General features: G+C 39.9%; 1 protein-coding gene across 6 annotated transcripts in view; it reads right to left on the bottom strand.

Moving 5' to 3' along the window:
* The window catches only part of GREB1L (GREB1 like retinoic acid receptor coactivator), a 131,307-nt gene that overhangs the window by 77,322 nt on the left and 36,064 nt on the right, over positions 1-17,921 (bottom strand). The gene's annotated exons all lie outside the window — the stretch shown is intronic.

Below are 17,921 nucleotides of genomic sequence, written 5' to 3'. Positions count from 1 at the left end.
GCCTGTTGAAGAGAGCAGCTGTATCGCTCTCCTCCGGCTCAGGGGAGGTTTTGGGCAGGATTGTTGTGTCCTGAAGGAAGGCACTGAACAGCTCTACTGCCAGGGAGCACCAATGCTGCCCCACGTCCATCCCTGCCACGCTGGCAGCGGCTCAGGGCCAGGGGGACAGCAGGGATAACACAGCAGCCCCCGACCAAACTGTAGGGCTCTGCACAGCCTGCAGCCACTGCAGAACGTCAGTAATCCAATTCCAACTGCTCCTGGCTCTGAAATTGCTATTTTTCAGACACGTGCTGAACATTTCACCTGCTAGTAATGACATTTTTGTATTTTCTTCTAATTACACTCAAAGCTAAGACCTTTGGCCCTAGGCCACAGACCTCTATTCAGGCTGCACACATTCTCTTAAAGGCCCTGAGCCTTTGTTGTCACTCTCAGTCTTTCATCTATTATTTATATCCATTGAGAAGAGAGATACTCCACCATTTGTGAAGCTTTAAAGCTTCTAATCATCTTAATTTCTTCGCCTTTCAACCAGTGCTTCCCCTTATGGACCAATGCCAACAGTGTGACAAAATAATTTTTCAAGCCAAGATCCTCCTGGACCCTTCCCAAACCTTGACACACACTGGGCTGTGAGTGCCTTTTGTCCTTTGCTGGCTGCTTTTGCAAACACAGACCTTTGCTCAGCTTGGGGATGGGGGGTGCAGATCTGCTTGTCAGAGCATTCAAGGGAGTTTTCTTGGGGATTTTGTGGTTTTGCACCATTTTCTCTCTGTTAAAAAGTCTAACTCAATTAGTACAGCTAAATTGGAGATGCTGTAGGGAACCTTATCTCTTTTAAAAATATTATATACCTTCTTAAATGCCATCAACCATGAATTTTAAGTTTCCTTTTTTTTTTTCCAAAAGCTAAACTGCTGATTTTTATACTGTTATGTGCCCATTCAGAAATTACAGATAATCACACAACATTTAAGACACATGAAATACCACTGACCCTTTTCTTGAATACTGGCAACACTGATTTGTCCTGACCATAAATGACAAAAAAAAAAAATGTTTTTCATCTTATGTTCAGGTCATCTCCTTCTTATCCTTCCTTATTTGCAAATGAAATAGGAAACAAATCAACAGCATTTTTCCCAAGATGCAGAAGATCTCTTCAGAATTCATCAACCACCAATCTTCATCGCCAAGACCTGTGAGATCTGCTAACATGACCCACATCTTGCCTCTTTCTTCCACTAAGGTCTGGCTTACTTTTGATTTTTAACAGTGCTTCCTTGTTGCCTGTCTCCTCTGAAGACCCCCAACTCCCACGTCTTTTCTTATTTTTACCATTTGCTTCAACCAGCAGTTCACTTGAGACTCATCCATCTTACAATGCCCACAGTGACAGATGCTCTCAGGAATGACCATACTGTTGAGGGAACAAAAGATAACATCACCTCTAGGAACTCCGGGAGAAATACAACTTCAGCCCTGAGACTTGGTTATCCTGGCAGAGACAGCACCATAAACCTCTCTCAAGTGGAAAAAAAACCCAACCAACAACTGTGGGGGAAAGGAATCTGACACAATTACAAGCAAAAAGAGTATTCTTTCCATCCTAAGCTGTAGTTAGTGGTGTTGATGACCTTTTTATTTTCTTTTTTTTCCCCCCTAATACCCCACTGAAGAATTGTGTAGAATTTACTTGTGACAAAATCAAGAGCAGAAGAGAGAATGGAGAAAATTCACACAAATAGTGTTTCAGGACCCCTACAGACTTGAATGGAGGAAGAAAGCACTTGGGAACAGCTTCAGCAGAAGGTCACACAAGTCCTTTGCCAAAACACAGACATTACCTTGTTAAAATCTACACATCCTACAGACCAGCTGTTGCTCAGTTAAATTCCACAGGAATTCAGAATCATCATGCAAGCCTGTGCCCTTGAAAAATGCATACTGTAACCAGAGTAAGATTACTTTAATGTCACAGCTGCTTGATAAACGTGTAATCTGCAAGTAAAAACCCCTCAGTGTTTTGACATTTGAGCATGCATCACTTAAAAACAAAGTTAAATTAGAAGGATAGATTTTCCAGCCAACACCCACATATCCAGCTACGGAGTGATGCCTGTTCCTAAACAAAAATCTGTCCTCTATGCTTGTAAGACTGAACTAAAAAATGCTGATCCCAAAATTCTCCATCCAGTCAGTGGAACAGGACTTTTTGAAGAGTCCTGGGTGGTAGAAAATATTACTTAAAAAAAGGAAGGTCATATTAGCTTTTCCTGGTGATATATTTGCCAAGGTGACACCACAAATGCTGAGAACCCCTTGTCTGCAGTGAGATACAAAGAATTTCCTTTTCTCTCAGTAAAGCTTTAAACAGCATCTCATGTTCAGTTTCCAAACCCTTCACTTCATGAAATAACCGTCATTGCAGTACACGAGACTGGGAACATGTGAGTTGTACAAATGTAAAGTTAGAGTTATAAAATAAAATGGGGGGCCTGATAATCAAACATCTGTCCAGTGTAAAGTCAGGGAAAAACCATAACACGAACTTCTTAAGATTTATTGATTGATTTTATTCAGCCATATTTATTAATTTGTGATGAGGTATGATTTTAGGTCCCTATTCCGATGTAGAATGTTTCTGCTGTGCTCTCATAGCAGATCACATCAAACTACCAGACTGTAAATGCAGAATTAAAGTATAAATACACCATTTTTAAAAATAGGCCATTTTCCCACAGTAGGCCATTCTGCAGTACCATTTTGGACATCCAACACATAGAAATTAAACTAAAAACCACTTTGGTCCTTTCTAAAGAGGATCCCAGTTCTGGGCCTCAGACCACCTTTAGAGTTCCTCTCCCATTCCAAGCACCTGAGTGATCTGACACCGAAATCTCTGACAAAATCCCCTTCAGTTGGGAAAAACATGAACAGGAAAATCTACAGAAGACCATTACTGGTATATGATTGAAAAAGTTTTGTGCAAGACTCTGCTTTCCATCCCATATCTCAGCAACTGGCAGGGTTCAAGGCATACTGCAACTGCCAAGAAGAAAAGAAATGAGAAGATTGACTCTGGGGGATGTACTGGGACATTCTGCTGTGGTACCTGAACCCACTAACTCCACTATACCTTGAGTGTCACCATGTCCAGAACAACTTTCTGAAGCTCCTTCCAACCCAAATAAATCAAAGAAGCAAATAATGAAGTCTGCACTTAACATCCTCACAGAAAAAAAGGCTTGAAAATATTCAATGCTTTCACCCAAAATACTTGAAGATCTTGGCATCAGATATAGATGAAAAAGTAGTAAACTGTATCCTGCCTTAAAAAATCTGTACTCTGCACCCAAATGGGCATCTTATCAAGCAGCCAGCCCTTACACATTTTATCTCCAAATATTTATCACAGTAGAGGGAAGTGTTTATAATTAATATGCAATCCATCTTCTGCATGCTGCTGCTTTTAAACAAGACAAAATGTGAGTAAAAGGTCAAAGCTACTAGAAAGGGCCTTGAAAAAAACTCTGATATTACAACCATTTTGCTGGAAGAGACAAAGTGTAAAATAGATTACTGGAGCCAAACTCCATATGGAATAGGGCAGACCAAGGGTACTGATCCAAACAGTAGTGAACAGTACCAGAACTGTCAGTATTAATGTGTTTTGTAACTCTAGACTGATTTGAAAATCTCTCATTCCATGAGATTCACATTTTCCAACTGAAGCTGAGCATTTTTCATATATGCAAAATCAGTTCTCATTCAATGCAATTTTAACATGGAATGACTGAAAAATTGATAATAAACTTACAGGTAACTTCTGTCATTACCATTAAGTTATTGACACTGAAACATGACCTTGAAATGACAGCTTCATTAATGCAAGTTTTACTGGGGAAGGTTTCAAAAAGCCCTGATTAAATTAACTACTTTTAAACACAATAGGATCAATATGTATGCAGAGAATGTACACCCCCATGGCAAGTTCTGCTTGCTTGATTGATCAAAAACAAAACAATCCTGTGGCTTTCCAGATCTCAGCTGGTGCCAGAAATCCACATAGAAAAAAAAAATCCATCTAAATGAAACTCTGAAAAGGTTTACCCTTCACCAGTCTATTTGCACTTCAAAAACTCCTTAAGTCCTTCAGCTAAACCCCAGGGTTGAACCATTTCAAAAACGAGAGGGGGATGGCCATGATTTATCTTCTTTCTGTGCTCTGGACAGAGCTGTAAAATCTGCCTGCTGGTGTGCCTGTGTGCTACAGGCTCCTTTTCATGAACCTTGGACACTTACCCATTTTAGTTAGAAACAACTCTGCTCAATTCCTTACTGTCCTTCATTTCCTTCCATCAGACACAAGTACCATTTATAAGGGAAAATTTTCATTTTTGGGCACCAGCATGCAAGCTGATTAAGCTAAATCAGCAAAATGGCCAAAATTAGCATTTTAAAAGAAAATAATATAGCAGATCTTATTCATACCTGTAAGGACTGGCTGTTGCCTTAGTAAACTTGTGCTCATGGAACACTTGTTTAACAATCTAATTTAAGCCTATCCCTTATATTTACTAGTACCAAACACATTTTTAGCAATAAGCTCAAATAATTTTCTGTTTCTAGATAATCAATGTGTTAGGTCACCCAGGATGCATTTTCCAGGCTTCTGTACTTCAAGGTACATTACCAATAGAAGGAAAATGGAGATTTCATGGGTCACAAACTTCTGCACCATGAGGACCTTCAGTGCTGCTATCAGCCTTGAAAAACTGAATCAATACACTGTTGTTTTATTTGTCTACTATTAAAATCACTGCACCCAAATTTCTACAGGGTTGTTTTTTTTTCTGAAGCAAAAATACCAATTGCACAACTATACTGACTTTCTTTGAACACAGTTTAATGCTGTGATATTCAGCTTGTATATTAAAAATATAAACACACATATATAATATATACATAAATCCTACAGCACCAACACTGTGGAAGAGCACAAAGCAAGGGCACTGAAACTTGTTTGTTTCTACTTCAACTTGTTTGTACTTCAACTTTTCTAAAGCTTTCTTCTACTCTTAAGACCCAACCCTATAAACCACATATAAGTGGCACAACTCCTACCAGTCTAAATTCTTTAGACTTGGGTAAACAGATAGACTTGCTCTCAAGGGAAACAACAATAAGAACAGATTCAATATTAAATATTTTTGCATGGAAGGGGACTATTTATTTCCAAAGTCTTATTCAGATTCTGCTTTTATCACTGATTTTTTTCTCTTCCATTCTAAAACAACTCAAATGGATGAAAAATACATTATGAAAATATAAAAACATTGCACATCCTGCCACAGGAGGCTGAGTCTTAATTAGACTAGAGTGAAGCTTCAAAAACATTGACATTGTGCTTGTTTTTGTGCAAGCCAAATACTGGCCCTAACAAAACTGCAGGACTAATCTGGGGAAAAAAAAAACCCAACCAGCCCTAATCAGTCTATTAATCCCCACTCAAATCCACAAGGATACTTAAGTAAGAGGTTGTGGATATAAGAAGGAATGGCATCTTACTCAGCATCTGACATGCCTCTCAACTTAACTCCTCCGAGTCTGAAACTCCCCTTTGCTCCAGAAAAAAAGATGTTTTAGTAATATATTCTCTTTTGTGCATATGCTTTTCATATTAAAAAACCCTCTCCAGTATAACTTGGTTTTTTGTAAAAACTGTAATAGAATATTTCTTTGACTTTGTCCTTCACTGGTTCACATTTCTCAGACTGTGATGAGGCTGTTTGTAAACTTTCACCTTTCTCCTGGTGTGCTTGCAAAAATTCAGTATTCCAGCTGCCACCTCATTAGCTAAACTCTTCCACTTCCCTACATGAGTCAACATTTGCTATTTTAATAAAGTTTTCATGAAAGTGGAAGTTTGTCTCTTTTTACCACATCCCCTATTACCAAGAACAAGCTTTGTGTAATATGTATTGTAATAAAGAAGTTTTGAGTATTTGTGTAGCTATCTATTTTTTCCATACTTATTTACAGTTCCTGAGAAAACCCCAAATGGACACACTGACCAACAGGATTTGGGACTTCTATTTCAAGCAAAGTGAATGTCACCACACCACAGCCAGGTAAACCCACTTTAGAAACTGAAGTCCAAGCAGACAGAAGAAAAATACCATAAAACAGAAAAAAAATAATTTGGAAAAACAAAACACCAGTAAGAAATACCCTGTGGATTCATTAGCAACCAGGGTGGCAGGCTTTCCTCTAATTCCCTTTAAAAGCCCATGACTACCTGCAGAGCCTGGGAGTGCAAATCACATTAGTGGAGCCACCAGATGACCAAAGAAAGCACTGGAGGCCTGGTGAAACCAGTAAACAAAGGGCAGCATTCCAGCTGAATGCCGCGGCTAGAGTCAGCATTGTAAGATGCTTGGATCTGATAACCCAAAAACCAGATTAGCTGCAGGCAACAAAAGAGTAAAATGAGAAACAAAGGGGTCATTTTGACACATGAAGAAATCATTTCCATTAAACCATCTTGAGTTTACTGTGTAGTTATAAAAACTGCTCCTACTTGAAGTGACATTTGAAGCAATGAAGCTGTGACAGTGCAGTGCCTTGGAAAAGCTCCTGAAATAACACATCCTTGAACGCCATATAATTTAAAGAGGCAAACTGGCCTCTTTGTCTTTGAATCTTTATGACGTTTTAAAGGTCTAATAATGATTTTTAAATCTGTTGTACAGATTTCAGTTAGAAGACTTAACACATATGGCTAGGCTGGAGGAACAGATTCACTAGTTTGATCTGTATTTAAAAGTCTCCTGCAGAAAATGCACATACCACAATATTCTCACATAATTACACAAGAAGGCTGCCTTCTTCCCCTAGTCCCCATCTCCTCACGTGTGTGCCTCACTTACTGTCAACACAGGAAAGAATCATGTTATATTCCTTATCAGAAGTTTAAAACAGGATTTTTATCCTGAAAAAAAAAGCCCAGGCACACTATAACCACAAGGACCAAACTGCAAAACTCAAACACAAAAGTCTGTAAGAACATGCAGACACCAGAGAGAGAGAAGTCAAATCTTTCCACGGTAAAATTGGAAAATTTGCCCCAATTTTGTCTTATACAGTCAAAGACAAAACAAGGCTTTTTCTTTCTTCACAAGACATTAAATTGTCCTGCTACGAAATATTCACGAGCTAGAATAAATTTTCTGAAGAACACTGTGGGATGCAGAGAACATTTCAGCTTGCTGGCTTTGCTCTCTGCATCTCTTGCTGCTAGCACTCAACACAGAAGGCTGACACACAGTGAGGGAACAAGCCTTCCTGGAACACCACACTTCTTCCCTGGGTTTTGAACACATACTGCAACTAAACCCGCTAGCATCAGTAAGGATGGGATCTCACATATGCAGCATATCTATCCACAGTCAGCTGATTCCTCTCAGTGACAAATGCAGAGAAAACAGACCCAGAAAAACATCTCAGCAGAGTCTGGTGGGGACAGCATAAAAGGACAACCTGCATCTGTGTGCAGATATAAATATATGGTATGCACTGACCTGGAAATCCTGCTCAGTGACAGGCTTGTCCGAATAAGCTTTACAAACATCTTCTGCTACTTGGTGAATTTTTCAAAATACAGAGCCATGAAACACATCTGAAAGGGCAAGATGTAATGCCCTCGTCTAATTATAGAACATGGCCACCTCTGGAGACATCTGTGCCATCACACCCATCAAAGCCCAAGAGACCAATGGTATGGAGTAGGTACTGGGCACATACGGTTCTTCCCTGCTTCCAAATCACTCTGCTCTGGAATACTACTATGGCATCCCTGCTGCTTCTAGTAATTTTGCCATGTACATGACCCAAGAGAAAAAGATGGATGGGGAGAAGACAGACAGAGTAAAAGCCCCTCTTCTTACCCAAAACAGCACTCAGGCATAAACATGCCTTTATAAATCCAGAGAAGGAAAACGTGAAAGCTGTGAAGAACAGAGTCAAGAAGAAAGGAGATTTCAAAAATAAATATGACTTGTGGGCAAAATGTGCACACGTATGTGCTGTAGAAATCTAGTTGGAGGGGAAACACAAGATGCTGTTGTAGACCTGTTTCATCTTGAACCCTTATACCGAGGACATTCAGCCTGTCACCATTCAAAGAAACTTGTGTTTGTATTTATAGCAATCAGCCAGTCTGAATGCAAAGATGGATGCAGCTAGTAATCACATAAAATCATCCACTTTAATGCAGTTGGCCTTTGTGCTGCAAAGAGAAAACAACATGCTTGCTAGTCATGAAGAGTTAGATTATGACTAGTGATTTTACACTGCATCTTTCTAATAAAACATCAGAGCACTCTAAGCAAAGAAGCAGATCAGTTCAGAATATTAAAAGAAAAAAACATCTTTAAATATTTAATACAAGCAGACCCTATATTTGAATTACAAATGGCTTTCCCAAGCAAGGCTATTTATTTCAAGTTGTGTTGCCCAAATTCTCCCATCACCAAGATACTCCAGAAAAACAGAAATTCCATCAGGGCTTGCTGTCTATGTGCAGAAACACTGAGTATGGCCAGACCTCCTAAAAATACTAATGTTAAAAGCTTTCCTCTCTTTGAGGAATTCTAGTTATTTCTACATAGGGGCAAGCACCTGACTCACAAGTCTTCCCCTAGCTGGGAATGCCACGGACTCAGCTCTGGGCAGTTGATTGAACACCTGGGAGGTAAAAGAAACTGGTTTCTTGTTCCTAAGTTCATTCAGCAGAGCTGGCACAAGGTCTCTAGAAAGACCCTCATCATATACCCAGAAAAATGGATGGGTCCCTTATAGACCTGACAGGAAAACCACAAAGAGACCAGGGCATCTTCACTACTCACGCTGATCTACATCCTCTATGACTGCAGTTTGAGTCTACATCTTTTCTCACATCAAAACTGCCTTGGTTGAGAAGCTCTTTATATGAAGACTTGCACAATGCCCAGAGAGTTTCCTTGAGCACAATTTTGGACCACAAATATTGGACATTGGAATAGTTATCCCAGTGGACTAGGAACCATTCATAGGGAAATTATGTTTAATCCAGACACTGCTTGAAGTGCCATGCTAGAAGTCCAGGAATATTTACAAAAGTGGCTATGGAAGCATTCTACCTCAGGGTGGGAAGAGAAATCAAGCTGCTCTTTGAACAATTAACACAGAAGTCTAACATAGAGAAAGAGACATGGGAAAGCTGCAGGACTGGGAAAGAATACTGCGCTGCATTCACAAGGAAAAGACAATTGTTAGCGCTTTTTATTCAGTCCTTCCACATCTCCAGTGCTCTGGCATGAAGAGAAACAAAAAAAAAAAAAAAAAAAGGCCACAGGAAAAAAAATTCTTATTTCTTACCCAGAAATAAGAATTTAGTAAGAAAAATAAATAGAAAGGGAATACCTTGTCCTCTCTCACACACACTGAAGTAGAGAGATCTCATGAAGACTAGGAATAGAAAAAAGATCATTCTACTTTTGAAGAACAGGAGGAGGCAACAGATAAAAACAGTGCTAAGGAACAATCTGCTTGTGATTACAAACCTGAAAGTCTGATAAAGGTGAGCTAAGGCATTTTCTTCTCACGACATCATAACCAATTTACACTGAGCTTTTTTGAATGGAGCTGACTTTCCTATTAACAGGTACAGGGCTCTGTTTTTGTCAGGGCTATTTTAGAAACTAACTCAAAATGAAAAGCAAATACAGGAAGATCCTGAAAAAGACATTCATATTCCCACCAGCTGATCATAACAATAATCACAAGTGTGTAACAAAACATATATCAAGATAATCTAATCCTCTCTACAGCTCTGATTTTCTCTGAAATGGAAGTCCCCCATCTGTCCCTCTCTTCTTTCAAGGGCAAAGTCTCAATTTCTGCTAAATGTATTGGTTTTCAAGGCCATACCCACACACCAATCTATAAAGAAAACAAAATGCTTTGATGGAGTGAAAAATAATCTTTCCACAGGATTCAAAAGGAAGACTATTTTTTGCTCCTTACTTAAATCTATTGTTATTGTACAGGCATTTTCAGAAGGCAGGCAGTGTAAAAGCTATACAGGTAAAAAAAAAAAAAAAACAACAAAACTGACTTCAATGCCTGTCACCCTTGAATTTCCTAATATGACAATAAGCAATACTTCCCCACCATACCCTATATGCTTCTGGTGCCTTCCAGAAAGCCTTTTTATCTGACGCTGGGAACAGACGCCTGCTGCAGATCTGAATGCTGGGGACTGAAAGTACTGCACAAATGACAGAGAGTTGGGGAAAATGAGTGGTTGGCTATAGAAAGAAACAGGAAATCAATTCCCAGAAATGCTATCTTTGCTTCAGTGCTTCTGTTTGGCCTCCTCCTCCCACACTTGCTCTCTGTCCTTTGCCAGCTTCCTATTTTACCAGCTCTTTACCTTGCTACCCAGTAGTGAAGGAGGGAAAATTTATCATTATCATCTTTCCTCTGCTGGTGCATTATGTGTCTGTCTTAAGACCAGTGTCTGGTTTACCCTGGCCTAGGTTTGGCTGTCATCTAAAAACACAGCAATTCTTTCTTTCAGCCTCTCCTGCTTCCCCAAGTATCAATTCTCATCCCATCTAATGACAGGGTTTGAGAGAAGCACATTTTTCTCATGGAAACTATGAGAAAGCAGCAGAAGGATGAAAATTATTGTATGAAGAATAAACAGACGTATTTTTTTAAAAAGCAGGGGCCAGCTGGATAACAATTCCAGATAAGATTTAAATAAACATACGTGGGAGGTAGCAGGAAAGGCAGTCGGTTCCTCATGCTCAGACGCACACAGGTAATGACCTCTGTCTCTTGCTCTCCTAAAGCTAACAATGCTGGTTATTGCACTCCTCCAGTGAGCTCTGGAAAGGATCCAGTGCACTACTGATTACATTTCATCCACAGTTAGTTTAACCTTTGAAACATGACAGTCAGTGGCAGTGAGCAGGCCAGCACATAAGGTCAGCTCAACCTTGTTGGTCCCAGCATTCTCCCAGTGTTTGCACAGAAAACAACCTGGTGATCAGGGATTCCTACCCTGCAAATAACAAAAGGGCCAACAGGGATTGTGCCAGAATGCGGATTTTATTGCAAGGTGTCATTCATGGCCATTAATCTGTCAAGATAGAAAAATACAGGTTCTCTTCTTTGAGAAAACCAAAATAGTATTAGAGAGAAAGAGTCTCATTTAGGAAGGCAGAGATGTGACTGATCTGCTGTCAGGTACCAGGTAAATGTTGCACATTACTCCTCCAAGAATAGAAAGACAAAAATACCAAAGAGAAAATAAGTACGTTCTGAAATAATGGTGAGACAGGTAGGTCAGCAAGTGTAACAGGAACGCTTTGTGCTCAAAGGAAAGCTAAAAAACCAATTCCTGTTCAATTGTCCATTTTTCTCAAGTTACTTAATTTCCAGAACAGCCTCTTTTGAAGCTTACTTTTTATCTGCTGTACACACAATTTTAAAATGAATAAACAGCATCTTCAATTACCTTGAATTTCTACAGAAAAGTATAGGACTTAGCAAGATCAGATACCTTATCTCTTTCTAAATATTATTTCTACATCTTAACAAAGCCCTTAGTCTTGGGAAAACATGCACAGGGAGAACAACAAAGACATTCTAGGCTTCTAAAAGCTTCTAGTTAGTTATTTAGAGATCATCACATTTTCCTTAGGGATAGATTAAAGGCATTTTTCAGGTATTAAAGTGGGGAAAAAATCAAGTTTACTCAGAAACAACTGCCCTTTAACATAATAGCAGCGATGAGGATTTTTTTAGACATGCTTAACTATCCCTTGGAGCTTGTGCACTTGGATTTTTCTTTGGATTATTTGTGTGTTTGTGTGGACAGCTCAGGGAGCACAGGCTTTTCAAGAGCCAGTAAGAGGTGAAGAAAAGGTGATTTCAGCAGAATTCATTTTCTCTTAAATTCTCAGAGAAATGCTGCTAAAAAGAGGCAACAACAAACCCATCACCTCTTCCTCTTGCTATTAGCATTTCCTAAGGTTCTCTCTGCTATAATACAGCAATATCTTTGGTTATAGCCTATCACCTTCTCAACCTCCTCTAACACAAATGCTGGCAACAGACCTGTTAGGAGCAGGAGCTGGACCAGACCTCCAGACAGCCCTTCCACAGCACCTCAGCACTGCCCTGAGCAATCCACTCGCCCACGAGCTGCATCTGTTGCTGCTCCAGAGGCAAGGCATCCCCTCTGCTTCCATTCACATCACTGCAAATCCCCATCACCAGGCACAAACTGGAAACCTTGCCCCTGGATTTTCCTGGAGGCAAATCCAGGGTCCTACAAAGTAGGCAGAAAGCCATGTGGGCTTGCATAAAGAAACAGCTGGGCACCAGAGTTTACTGTGCTGGAGCAGCGTTAATTCTTGTATTTAGAGTTGGAAAGGGGATGATGCTTTAAAAGCTCACAAAAAAACCCAAAGCCTTTGGAAAATCCTCCCCACTCTTCACACCTCCCCACCCCCACAAGTCTCTAAAATAGCCTGCACCTTTATGTAGGTAAAGCACAATATGGTTTCCAATAGTTTGTGTTCCTTGGAGCTGGCAGTACATGTACTGGGAAATATGCTGCCCTGACCTGCAGACTGGCTGCTTCCCCAGGCATCCACACGAGCCAACAGACCACACAAAGGAATACAGTTACCCCCAGTACACAGAGAAGTGGGTGCTGGAATACACTGGCTGACAGGAAAATCCAATTCCAGAGAGCAGGACCACAGAGCAGAGATGCTTCAGCAGCTCTCCTGAGAGCAGCAGGGTCAGGTCAGAACCAGGGTGAAAGAAAAGCCCTTCCCAGAGCAGGGCTGGTGCTGGTGCAGCAGCTGGCCACCTCTGGCTTGGAGAAGGCTCTTCCACCCTGGCTCGGAAGCTGTCTGAGTGGGCTCCATGCAGCCACAACGCCATTCCTGCACCCAAAATGTCTCAGCATATGCAAAAGCTCAAATGAGATGGTGCCAGGGAGTGGGCACCCAACAAGGCTCACCAGTGCTGGGCTGGCCCTGGATCAAAGTCAGCTGGCCCTGGATCAAGGTCAGCTGCCCCATGAGGCACAGGGGTGGACATCTCAATAACAAAGGGGAACAAGTAGCAGATAACAGAGAGAAAAAACCCTCAAGGTTTGGAGATTTTTTTGAGGGCCTTGAAAGAAAAGATAAAAACCTTGGTCTAACATTATAAAGACCAAAAAAAGAAAAAAAGAAAAAGCTGGCAGAGGAGTGCAAAAAGAAAGGGAACACAATCAAGGTGAAACTCAGAAAACAACAGCCACACAGACCAGGCACAAGGAGACATCTGCCCAGTGCAATGAACATAATCCTGATGTGGTGAAGATGGAAGCTTGAACCGTGGTATTTCCCCCTCCGAATGAAAAGTAATACAGCTAGGTCAGAGACCTTACACAGGACACAGCCATGGTATGGGTGGCTTGTGCATAGAGGCAGAGAAAAGACATGTAACAGAGGACAAGGAGCTAAACATCCTGGAGGAGATGCCAGGGAGAGAGACCAAGATATCAGCTCCAGCCCAGGGAGACCAGTGATTCACTTTATGGCCTGAAAGCACTTCCCACCAAAGTTCACACAGGAAGATAATGTCCCCCTCAAATGAACTTATGCAGATGGCAGTTCATTTGTCAGAGGTTAAAAAGAGCCACTTCCATTTTAAAAAGAGAACACTCAAGGTCCTCAACAGACAAGAACTAACAGAAAGCCAGTGTCTGTATGTGAGCAGTTTCTGCTCATGCCTGTTATCTGATTTTAGTGGAGTTTACACCACCAGACATACAAGGCCTGCTGGTCCAAAAAGAGACATGATTATATCCCATGAAATCTCATATGAAGTCTGAATTTCTCAAAAGATGCAAATGAAAAACCCGTGGATTACACAGACTGATGCTCCTGCAACATAACTTCTGAATTAAAACTAAATTAAAACTCCAAAATGGACAACTGCTAAAATGATGTGAACCTGGATGCTTCAAGAAAAAACACTTGTGAGGCAATTACCATTTTTTCTCTTGATTTAGGTTAAATCCCCACTTTACTGATGCTAAGCCTCAGTAAGACTTAAAAAAAAGACTGCTTCAGAAAGTATTCCTTGGCCAGTCTATTAGCCAGTTTCCTGTGCCTTTCTCACATGAACTTGTAATCCTTGATAAGGTTTACACACATCAAAATAAAATTTCGAGATGAAAATCACCATTACCTCAACACAAAAACACTGTATCATGTCAGCTGTCTGACACAACACACCAAGCACAGTGGCAGAAAGATGTAAAACAAAACATTTCATTTCACTACCGCTGAAATCAGCTACTGAAACTTGTTCATTGATTTTACTTCATTAAAAAATAACTGATTGTAAAAGAAGTGTTGCTTGGCAGGATCAAAGCCTATCCTACAGGAAACACACACACAAAGCATTTGGAAATGAGGGTTAATTTGGCATGCAATTTAACAGCATTAGCTTTTATCAGCAGCATTTCAAGGTCAGGCACAGTCATGTTTAAAATGTTTGGTTTTGTTACAGTTTCAACTACAGTTCAAAACATCTTAAATCACAACTAATAAAGTCATGTCGCTCTTTAACTCTCTATTTTATTATCTCAAGACTTGACTCTTTCTAGAAAAAAACGCAAAACTGTATCAAATTAGCAGATTACAAAAAATGCTCTTCTTCATCTGAGCATGGGATTAAGTTAGACAGATCAGGCCAGATGGAAGGAGTCCTTTTACTGACATAAGTTGTTCAAAATTTAAAGAGTTTTTGAAGATACTCTTTTAATACATCAAGTGACTTAGTTAAAATGACCTCATATTTCAAGTAGTGAATTTCTTAAAGTCTACGATTTAGATTTATTCTAAGAAAAACCCCATTTTTTCTTTTTTACCAAAATCTAATCTGCTCAGAATTAAAGCTAGCACATTAAATTTATTCCTAAAAAGATTAATTCAAAATGTAAGATCATTAGTTTTTATTATACTTTATATTTCATTTATTCAAAAACATACAAAAGGATAATGGATAAAAGAAAACACAAAGTAGATTTGCTCAGCTTCAATATGAAATACTCCAAACACTTACTGGAGATTTTTCCTTTCATTGATTTATAAACTCCAAAAACTAGTGAGTGGTTGCATGTTTTCACGTTCACTGTTATGCTGTGGAAAAGTTTTCTGCATCTTTTTGCTGAAAGCTTATTCTATATAAAGAGTCCCAAGTACCAATAATGCTGACAGACTTTAACAGCAGTTGGCACCAAATGTTTCACGAGATCAAGTCCATACAGCACTTGGAACAAACACTTTGATTAATCAATCACTGGCAGAACTTCACAGTACTGTGGATGTGTGCCTAAGAGCTTTACAAACGCTTACAGGACAGTGATGTTAGGGGGCTGAAATCTCTTAAGCCTCTTTCTTTGCAATTCTCTGCCATGGTTCAGAAGAATGCCACCCCATTACACCAAAACCGGCACGGAAAACAGCCACTCTCTCCTCTTGCAGGAGCATAATTAATCTTGTGACACCTTGACAAAGCAGCTTGTTGATAGTCAAAGAAAGGATTTTTCTGATTTCCTCCCAGGACAGGAGATGGTCTTTATCCATCATCCCTTCTTCCTGATCTCTTCTTCCAGAGTCCCCCCATCAGCAGAACTGTCTATCAGAGCAGACAGCAGGAGGGAGAGGTCTGACTGATTGATAGGGCACCAGTGCTCGACAGTGCTATTTAAGTGTAGGAACCTATTGTTAGAATCTTACTTTACAGCAGTTAAACAAATATAATGGCAACCAATTCAACCATTGTGCCCCTAGAGTCAGCTCAAGCTAATAAGTAAAGTTAGCTAATTACACTGATCTGATTTAAAATCCAGACAAATTGTAGAGACAGTCAGCATTACTGCACACTGAAAGAGCAGAAATTGTAAAGAAAAAAAGTTTTGCATAGATTATGCTTTCTGAATTGAATTACAGTTCCTTCTCACTGTCCCTTGTGAGCAGAATCACACACTTTCCTTCTCTTCCTGGGCCTGCTAGGTACTCCTAATTAATAATTTTTCTCACAAAGCAGTTGAAATTTCCTCCTCTTCCCTTACTTACCCCAAATTCTAACATATCTTACTGTTAAGATTGTGAGAAATTCCAGTTTTCGAGGGGAAAACATTATACAGTGGATCCTTAAAGGGGGATACCATACACTACAAAATACACCAAACCCCACACTGGTAACATATCTTTGAGGATACTGATGTGGTGTAACCTAAGCACAGGTGTCCTGATGTAAAGAAGATTCTGCACACTTCTCAGAAACAGATACTCAATGTATAAATCACTGTTTGCATGTAGAAATACATATTTTTCGTATATACATATTATATATATATATAAATTTTGTGGTTTCTCTCCACTCATCTCCCTCACCTTCCCAAAAAGATAAGGAAAATATTTGGGCATAATTATATGCTCACTTAATTATTTTCTATACTTACATAAAGGGTAGACATTGTGTTAATCGTACCTTTTAAAAACCCTCAATTCTTTGATAATTGCTGGTCATAGAGGAAGCCAGTCCAGGTCACAGAGGACCAGGGCATGGCACTCTGTGAACTGTTGCCAGCCAGGGCAAGTCCAACTCAGTTTAAATGTATATTAGTTTCAAATATAAATCAGACCACAATCTGTGTCTCACCAATGGAACAACCAAGGCAGAGCCATATAAGAGCCAGTGTTTTCTTACTGAAGTTGCCAAGAAAAAGACCTTCATCTGGGTCAGAGGAACTTGGTAAGTGCTGGGTTTAACTACACCATTCTGACCTTGACTGATTCATTCAGGACTTACCGTTCCACAAAAATAACTGCCTGTGCTATCTGGCCCAGACCAGTTCTCCAAGCAATCTTCTTTCATTCATTTATACCAGAACAACTACCACTATTTATCTCTATGAGTAAAATTAGCCATTCAAAAAGTGAACATGGTGTTCTTGCCATAAACTGCATGTAATTTCAAGGGATACCAACCAGGCTGGAGCAGTTAAATATTATTTATGTCGGAGCAAGTGTAAAAAAACTACACATGCTTTCTCTCAAGAATACTGTAAGGAGGAAGATCTCCCTGTTTCTTCACTGGCATTTTATGCTTGTAGATGGATAAAGACTGCTTGCTGCTTTACTAACAACTTCCACTAGTACTTTCTGGCTTGCTTAAGATTCTAAGTCATCATTTACGGCACCATGACAAGGTTTAACCAGATCAAATGCTTCTTCCCATCCTGATGTCTGAATTGCAGATAGAGGGAGGTACAGTCCTATTAACACCAGGAGCTGTAGGTGTAATATCAGTCTCTGAAGGAGCACTGAAGGAAAAGCTGACTCCAGCAGTGAAGCTCCATCCTGAAGCTGAATGACTCCTCAGAGTATTGAAAAAGAATATTCTGACTGACATTTTCTCCTTGCTGACCCTCTGAGGGGGGTTTCACCAGTCAGCTGTTTGTAGGATATGATCATTTCCCTTCACAGAGCAAAGAACATGACTTTCCATCCCTATACTGATGGGCAAGAACCTGCTGTCAGCTTTATCCAAGCAGAGAATTTTACTGAGCTTGTGATTAAGTTCTGATGCATAAAAATAAAAGTCACGTACCTGAGCGCTAAACATGCAAATACTTGTTAGTCTGCATTTTTGGAAACAAAATGTATTTCTGTACTAGAGGCAACTGACAGTGATGAAGTTTCATGACAAGTTGTGCAACTCATTTATATGGCAGGAGTTTTGACTTTCCACAAATAAAAGTAGGGAAACTGCAAGTTACTAAACAG

Source organism: Zonotrichia albicollis, chromosome 1, assembly GCF_047830755.1.
Source record: "Zonotrichia albicollis isolate bZonAlb1 chromosome 1, bZonAlb1.hap1, whole genome shotgun sequence".
NCBI classification, from domain to species: domain Eukaryota; kingdom Metazoa; phylum Chordata; class Aves; order Passeriformes; family Passerellidae; genus Zonotrichia; species Zonotrichia albicollis.
The sequence above is the reverse complement of the archived record's forward strand: the minus strand, read 5'-3'. Positions and strand labels throughout refer to the sequence as shown.